The sequence below is a fragment of the Otolemur garnettii genome, unplaced genomic scaffold (assembly GCF_000181295.1).
Source record: "Otolemur garnettii isolate 467f Iridium unplaced genomic scaffold, OtoGar3 scaffold00111, whole genome shotgun sequence".
Lineage (NCBI taxonomy): Eukaryota > Metazoa > Chordata > Mammalia > Primates > Galagidae > Otolemur > Otolemur garnettii.
Genome location: NW_003852506.1, coordinates 2501884 through 2510675, shown reverse-complemented (window position 1 = coordinate 2510675; position 8792 = coordinate 2501884). Strand labels below are relative to the sequence as shown.

At 43.8% G+C, this 8792-nt stretch overlaps 1 pseudogene; it reads right to left on the bottom strand.

Moving 5' to 3' along the window:
* Positions 1-7617: 7617 nt before the first annotated feature.
* Positions 7618-8207, bottom strand: LOC100945925 (annotated as a pseudogene).
* Positions 8208-8792: the final 585 nt, after the last annotated feature.

Below are 8792 nucleotides of genomic sequence, written 5' to 3'. Positions count from 1 at the left end.
GAGCCAATTTCCCTGTTTTTTATAGAGATATGGTCTCACTCTTGCTCAGGCTGGTCCCAAACTCCTGGCCTCAACTGACTGTCCTGCCTCAGCCTCCCAAAGTGCTAGGATCATAGACGTGAGTCACCATGCCTAGACTCTTAAGGATTGTTATCCTTTAATCTCAGAATGTCGGCTCGGCACCTGTGGCTCAAGTGGCTAAGGTACCAGCCACATACACCTAAGGTGGCAGGTTCAAATCCAGCCCGGGCCTGCCAAAACAATGACGGCTGCAACCAAAAAATAGCTGGGTGTTGTGGCGGGCATCTGCGGTCCCAGCTACTTGGGACATGTAGGCAGGAGACTCGCTTGAGCCCAGTAGTTGGAGGTTGCTGTGAGTTGTGATGCCATAGCACTCTACCCAGGGGGACAGCTTGAGGCTGTGTCTCAAAAAAAAAAAAAAAAAACTCAGAACGTCTAGGTTTGTTCCTCCTTCAGTCTCTTTCTACTCACTTTGCTGTATGATTCAGATGATTTTTAGATGAGAAAAGTGATCCAGGGAAGTGGAGGCAGCTGAGGTTAAAGGAGCTGCCCTGAGCAGCCCACACAGCAGAAGGCAAGAGCGTGGGCACTTTGTCCCACCTCCAGGCATTCTACTGAGAGCCATGAATAGCCAGAGAGGTGGAACCAGTCCTTGTAGAAGTCCCGTGACATACAGTAGATTAAATTTTAACTGAATATTTGGGCACCTGGTACCAGAAGTTAGAACACAAAGGAACAGAAATTAAGGCACAAAAGAACAAAAGGGGCATAAGTTCCACTTCCTTGCACACAAAGAAGATAGATAAGGTTTGACTACCTATATAATCCGCTTAACATTTCATTTTCTTGGGCAACCCGCTGGTGTCCCCCTCTGTGCCTGCTGTGCTGGAGGCTTTGCTGCTCTCCCCTTTTCCTCTCCCTTTTCTCTCTTTCAGTAAAGGGATTTCCACCACTTGCCCTTAAACTTGCTCTTTTTTTTTTTGAGACAGAGTCCCATTCTATCACCCTGGGTAGAGTGCTGTGACATCATAGCTCACAGCAACTCAAACTCTTGGGGTCAAGCAATCTTCTTGCCTCAGCCTCCTGAATAGCTGGGACTACAAGCACCCAACACAATGGCCAGCTATCTTTTTTTTTTTTGCAGTTTTTGGTCAGGGCCGGGTTTAAACCCACCACCTTCAGTATATGGGGCCAGTGCCCTACTCCTTTGAGCCACAGGTGCCGCCCAAAGCCCGACTATTTTTTAGAGAAGGGGTCTCAGCTGGTCTTGAACTCCTGAACTCAAGCAATCCACCGCCTCCATCTCCCAGAGTGCTAGGATTACAAGCATGAGCCACTGCACCCACCCTCTTAAACTTGCTCTTAATAAACTTCTGCTTCACTTGCCATCTCCCTCAGCCCATGAATTCATTTGTTGACTTCACAAGACAAGAACCTGGTTCAACAATTCCAGTAACAATTTTCCCAATGTTGAAAACACCCAAACCTGACTCTTCAATACACACTATCAATAAAAAATAACATACAAAGAATCTCTCATGAAAAACATATAATAATGTGAAGGTTTGCTCTTCATCAGAAAAAGCCTTATTTATTTATTTATTTTATTTTTATTTTTTTGAGACAGAGTTTCACTTTGTCACCCCAGTAGAGTGCATGGTGTCATAGCTCACAGCAACCTCAGCCTCCTAGGCTCAGCCTCAACCTCCTGAGTAGCTGGGATTACAGGTGCCCAACACCCAGCACCTGGCTATTTTTAGAGGCAGGGTCTCCTTCTAGCTCAGGCTGGTCTCTAACTCCTGAGCTCAGGAGACCCTCCCACCTCAGTCTCCTAGAGTGCTAGGATTATAGGCATGAGCCACTGTGCCCCGCCTCTGATTGATTGATTGATTGATTGATTGTCTCATTCTGTCACCCAGGCTAGAGCAAGATGGTCTCACAGGAACCTCAGCCTCCTGGGCTCAAATGATTCTTCTGCCTCAGTTTCCAAAGTAGCTGGGACTACAGGCACCCACCACTATGCTCAACTAATTTTTCAATTTTTAGTAAGAGCTCTTGTACAGTCTGGCCTCAAACTCCTGAGCTCAAGCAAATTTTTGGATTTCCATTCAATCTCCTTGACCCAGTAATCATTCAGCAGCAGGTTGTTTGATTTCCATGACTTTGTGTAGGGTGGAGTATTTCTCCTGTAATTGTTTTCTAGTTTTATTCTGTTTGAAAAGGCACAGGATATGATTTTGATTTTTTTTTAATTTTTTGTGCCCTAAGATATAATTAGTCTTACAGGATGTGCTACTGAGAAGAATGGATATTCTGGAGTTTGGGACAGAATATTCTATAAATGTCTGTTAGGGCCATTTGATTTACAATGTGGTTTAAGTCCATTGTTTCTTTCTTTATTTTTTGTTTTGATGATTTGTCAAGATCCAACAGTGGGATATTTAGGTCCTTGGCATTTGCAGTGGTGCTGTTTATTTCTCTGCCTAGCTCTAGTAAAATTTGCTTTATGTATCTGGGAGCTCCCGTGTTGGGCACATATATATATTTAGGACTGATTTATCTTATTGTTGGATCACTCCCCTTACCATTCTACAATGACCTTCTTTGTCTTTATTTTCATTTGTTGGCTTAAAGTAGTTTTATCTGATATGAGAATGGCTACTCCTGCCCTCTTTTCATTTCCATTTGTGTGGAATATTTTTTTCCACCCTTTCATGTTGAGTCTGTACGCATCCTTGTTATTTAGACGTGTTTCCTGGAAACAATAGAAAATTGATGAGTTTTTCATCCATTCAGCCAGCCTGTGTCTTTTGAGAGGTGCATTCAGTCCATTAACACTGATCAATAGCATTGACACGTGGGATGTTAGTCTGCCCATTTTGTTGGTCCCTTATGGCTTTATTTTGCCTTTTGTTCTATTGTTTTACGGGGGTTGTGAGTTTGGGTGTTCTTTTAATGTGAATTTACATTGGTGGGTATCTGTTGTGCTGATTTGTGCATAGTGCTATTCGGAATATTTTGTGCAGGACAGGTCTGGTCGTGGCAAATTCTCGCAGTGTTTGCTTATCTGGGAAAGATTTAATTTCTCCATCAATTGTGAAACTTAGTTTTATGGGATACAAAATTCTAGGCTGTCGGTTGTTCTATTTAAGTCAGTCGAAGATGGGACCCTAAGCCCTTCTGGTTTATAAGGTTTCCACTGAGAAGTCTGCAGTTAGTCTAATGGATTTTCCTTTTGTTATTTGATGATTTTGTCTTGCTGCTTGCAGAATTTCCTCCTTCATTTTGACTATAGCCAAGTCAAAATTGGCTATATTTCTTGGAGATGACCTATTTGCTGAGTCTTTTCAGTGTTCAATGTCTATATTATATTTGTGTCTGAATTTCTAATGATACCAGAAAAATTTTCCTCAACAATTTCCTTAAATAGGTTTTCAGGGCTCTTAGTTCTTCCTTCTTCTCCCTTAAAAATACCTATAATTCAAATGTCAGTTTGCTTCACGTAGTCCCTTATCTCTCTCAGGGATTGGTCGGAATTTTTATACTCTCCTCTGCCTCTTGGTGTAATTAGGTTATCTGGAGTGACTTGTCTTCAAGCTCTGAGATTCTTTCTTCTCCTTGGTTTAGCCTGTTAAAGCTCACTGCTGAATTTTCAAATTCTGTAAATGACTCTTTCATTTCTTTCTTTCTTTCTTTCTTTCTTTTTTTTTTTTTTTTTGAGACAGAGCCTCAAGCTATCCCCTCTGGGTAGAGTGCTGTGGCATCACAGCTCACAACAACCTCCTGGGCTCAAGCGAGTCTCCTGCCTCAGCCTCCCAGGTAGCTGGGACCACAGGTGCCCGCCACAATGCCCAGCTATTTTTTGTTACAGTTTGGCTGGGGCTAGGTTCAAACCTGCCACCCTTGGTATATAGGGCAGGCGCCCTACTCACTGAGCCACAGGCACCGCCCTCTTTCATTTCTTTAAGTTCGATTATATCCTTTCTTAAGTTGTCTAGCTCCCTCGTGACTTTTTTTATTTTTTTAAAGAGATTTCCTGAGATGGAGGGGGCTTCTTTTTGTTTGTTTTCAACTTTGTCGCTTCAATTTAATTCATCTCATTTGCCAACCATATACTGAATTTCATTTCTGTCATTTTAGCAACTTCCTTGTGAATAGGGTCCACTACTGCAGCTCCGTTGTGTTCTCTTGGTGGTGTCAGACAATTTTGTTTTTTTCATGTTGCCAACATTCTTTTGCTGATTTCTTCTCATCTGTCCCTTTCTCTTAGCTCTCAGTTAATAGTCTTTCAGGACACCTGTTCTCCTTTTCTGGGAACTCCTTCAAACCACATCCAGGAGAGATGGCTTTCTCAAGCCTGGGGTTTTAGAGTAAAATGTTGGACCTTGCAGAGGTTCTGCTGCTCAGTGGTGAGGACTTGGTAGTGGGGTCTTGGGGTCAAGACACAATTCTGGAATCTCGGGTGGAGTTGCAGGCCTACTGGGGCCCTAGAGCTACAGGGGCAGAGTTTTGGTTTTCTTGTTTGTTTGTTTTTGTTTTTTTGAGACAGAGTCTCAAGCTGTCATCCTGGGTACAGTGCCGTGGCATCATAGCTCACAACAACCCCCAACTCTTGGGCTCAAACAATCTACTTGCCTCAATTATTCTATTTTTTTAGTAGAGATGGAGGCTTGCTTTTGCTCAGGCTGGTCTCGAACTTATGGGATCAAGCAGTTCACCCACCTCCGCCTCCCAGAGTGCTAGGATTATAGGCATGAGCCACCACGCCCAGCCAGGGGCAGTGTCTTGAACTTGGGCACAGTGAGAACATCAGAGGTGGCTCTGGGAACTTGGAGGGCATAGCTACCCTTATGGAGGACTGTTTCACTAGCATGTGGGGTGGGGGGGACTACTGATGCCCAGTCATACAATCTCAACAGCCTAGGATCTGTTTAGGCCAGGTTCTCCCCCTATATCTAAAATTCACTGATACAGTCACCCCCCAGCTTCCCAAGTGATTCCTGTGGTACCTGGGGCTCCTGCTGTGCTCAGTTCCCAAGCCAGGAAGGAGACATTCTAGCCCCCAATCATTCTAGCCCCCAGTCCTAGGGCACTAAACAGGGGAACATCTGTTCCCTCTGGCTCCGTGGAAACAATGTAAAGATTATTGCTGGGAGGCTGGGTCCCATGCAGATCTAACTCTATACACCAGAACGATCAGGTGTCAGTTGCGGAAACCTGTCATTGGCAGATACCAGCTCTCTGCTGCACCTGCTCTCTGGTGGACTGTCTCAGCACAGACTCTGAGCAGCTCTTTCTTCAGCCCAGAGGTCTGCAGTCGAGTAGAGAGACCCTCACAGATCAAGCTGCCTATAATTTTTGTTTATCTCCTAAAAAGCAATGTCACCTCAGGTTGCTTCTGTCCTGCTGTCTTCCCCTCTTCAAAGCAATGTGAATTGTATGGGAATTCCCAGCTTAATCTCAGAGATGGTGATGTTTGTAAGAATCAGCCGCCCCCTGTTTGATTGAGTTGGTAGTTGCTGTAATGAGCTATAAAGTTGTTCTCCTTGTCAGTAGATGTTCTCTCAATTGATGTTTGCAAAAAAGAACCAACTGCAGAGATGTTCTTTTGTGCCTATAATAATCCCTAGTACCCCAGGTGGAGCCCTTGAATGGCCCTGTCTTTGGAGGGGCCTTGTAGCTCCTGAGAGTTTGTGTGATCTCCCCCACAGCAGAGGTGTGTGGAGGGGTAAGGTGGGGTTAGAGTGAGTGAGTCTGGAAGGCTTTGCTAAGCCTTGGCCAGGCTCAGAGGTCATCTTCCTGGCCACTAAGAGGAGCCGCTGGGAGGAAGATGGAGCTGGCTCTCAAAGCCAGAGAGGCTGCTTATGAGGGGCGCTGCACGTCCCAGACTGACTGTGTGGCTATGGGGAGAGACCACCATCCTCTCGGGCTTCCCCTGCCTTTGGGCCCAGAACACTCTGTACTTGCTGTACTCGGCTGCTGCTGTGGCACCAGGGGCTGAGCTCTTCCCTGCTGGAGGACCTCCCCTAGCCAACGGTGTGGCTTTCCTACAGGAGGGAAGGAGGAGCGCTTCCCAGTTCACCACATCTTGGACCCCACACTTTCCTTTTCTTTTAACCTCTGCAATTATTAGTTTATTAGTATAATCCAGGACTCAGATGTTCAGTATTCCTCCTGAAATTACATAAACAAATGCAAATGGAAAGAATCCAAGTCAAAATTATATAACAAAACAGCACTCCATCACAAAAGCTTATAAAATTACAAGAACGCTATTTTAAAATACTGGCACTTTAAGAGAACGATAATCTCAAAGAACACAAAATTGCCAACTGTTGCCTAAACTGCCAAGCAGATAAACATGACTCTAGTGAATGAGTGTGGGTTTTTGTAAGGAGATATTAAATTCAAATGAATTGAGTAACTTGTATTAAGATGCGAAGTTTAAGCGTCTTCTTTCCTATCAATTTGATTTAAAAAGGGGCAAACCCCAATACATAAAAATATAACCGATTTTAAATGTGGCATTATTTTAAAGAGTGGCCCAATTAATTAAAGATACTCTCAATGGAGAATCTGAAGTTTCCTGAGCAGTTCATATTTAAGTAAATGGGAAAAGACATTTACAGCCAGCACTTTCTTAGTCTTTGCTGGGACTAATATCAACAAAAAATGCAACATGGCAGTCTTGTATTTTAAGCTCACGCTTCTGGGGATACATTCTCAGGTCTTCTTTAATATGAGAACTGCAAAATATAACTGCCATTACATGGTAATGGGAGTTAAAGAATAGAGTCCTCATGTAAAGATTAGAACATGCTTTTATTAGTCCTTCAAGGAAAGACTTTCAAAATGTTTGATTCTAATAATCCCATGCTGTGAGTAGATTGCTTACTCTTCACTTTGTAAATTTGTCATCCACTTTGGAGTTTCAGTTACAGATGAAAACTATCTCAATTTAACTTTTATTACCCCCATCATGATATGCAGGGTGCGTAGACAAAAAGCTTTTTATCAGCTCATTATATGAAAAGATAAACAATGTAATAATTCATGTGATCCATAATGGGCAAAAAGCAAAAGACTAGCTTCCCCTCAAGAAGAAAAATTTCAGACCTATGAAAAGGACAACAGAACTAATAAAAAAAAAAATTGTACTTACTTTGGAGCGTTCAGAATGTCAACAAAACAGCTGCAACTTTTTTTTTTGCAATTACAGAGTGGTATTCAGTTAACAGAACAACAATTATTTTGTATAAGCTGCATCAGAGACAACTGAAGATGAAAAAACTACCATCCCTATATATAATTAATTTGTGCTGTGCACGGACAAGAACCTGCTTTAAATTTCCATGCCAATTTACGACCCCCATACCGTACCAGGCAAGGTTAGTGGCTACTGAAAATACCACCAGGACAGGGCTATCTAAAGACACGTTCAGTAGTGTGTTAACTACACAAAAAAAGACACTGTACAGTCTAAAAACAAATCTTACACAACCTTACATTTCAATTTTTTTCTTTAAAAGGAGTGAGTTGTATACGGGGGGGTTAAATGCTTTATAGACGAGGAATAAAAACTGCGCTAGAACCAACTTATTCATCATCTTCTTCCTCTTCATCTTCCTCATCTTCCTCCTCTTCCTTCTTTTTCTTGCTTTTTTCAGCCTTGACGACCCCACAGGCTTCCCTTTAGCTCGGTCTGCAGCAATATCCTTTTTGTCTTTTTCCTCCAGCTTTGCAGCCTTCTTTTCCTCAGGCTGCTTGTCACCCGCAGCAGGGTTATTCCACATCTCTCCCAGCTTCTTTGCAACATCACCAGTGGATAGGTGATGTTCACCTTTGATTTTTGGGCGATACTCAGAACAGAACAAGAAAAAGGCCGAAGGAGGCCTCTTGGGTGCATTGGGATCCTTGAACTTCTTTTTTGTTTCCCCCTTAGGAGGGTTATAGGTTTTCATTTCTCTTTCATAACGGGCCTTGTCCGCCTTTGCCATATCTTCAAATTTTCCTTTCTCTTTAGCAGACATGGTCTTCCACCTCTCGGAGCACTTCTTAGAAAACTCTGAGAAGTTGACTGAAGCATCTGGGTGCTTCTTCTCGCGCTCCTCCCCCCGACAAGTTTGCACAAAGAATGCACATGATGACATTTTGCCTCTCGGCTTCTTAGGATCTCCTTTGTCCATTGTAGTTATTTTTCCTCAGCGAGGCACAGAGTCGCCCAGTGCCCGTCCGGCTCTCACTTGCCCCGGCGCTGTCTCTATGGAGCTCAACGTACTGCAATGGCTGTAAGAGCGGGAGCCAGACGCAGCCTCCTCACTCTCTCCGCTCTGTAACTTCTTTTTTTTTTTTTTTAATTGTTTGGGATTCATTGAAGGCACAAAGAATTAGGTTGCACTGATTGCATTTGTTAGATGAAGTCCCTCTTACATGTGTGTCCCGCCCCCAAGAGGCTGCCATACACCATGACAGTTTTCTCACATTAATTCCACCCACGTGGGCCTCCTCACCCTCCAAGTCCAGCTCCTAATCCCCCCCTCCCTATGTCTCCCAGAAACCTGCTCAAGTCCTAGGGGCGCAGGATCTATCACCCACTGGCACAGATCTCTGCTAAATGCTGGTGGGCAGGGAGTTCCTAGATGGGGCACATCGGGTCCTTGCAGGACCTCAAGGGGAAAGGCATAGGCCCTAGTCTCTGTGCCAGCTGTGGGGAGAGACACGGCTTAAATTTGCTTATCAAATTTTCTGCTCAAATTACTCACCCAGTGACC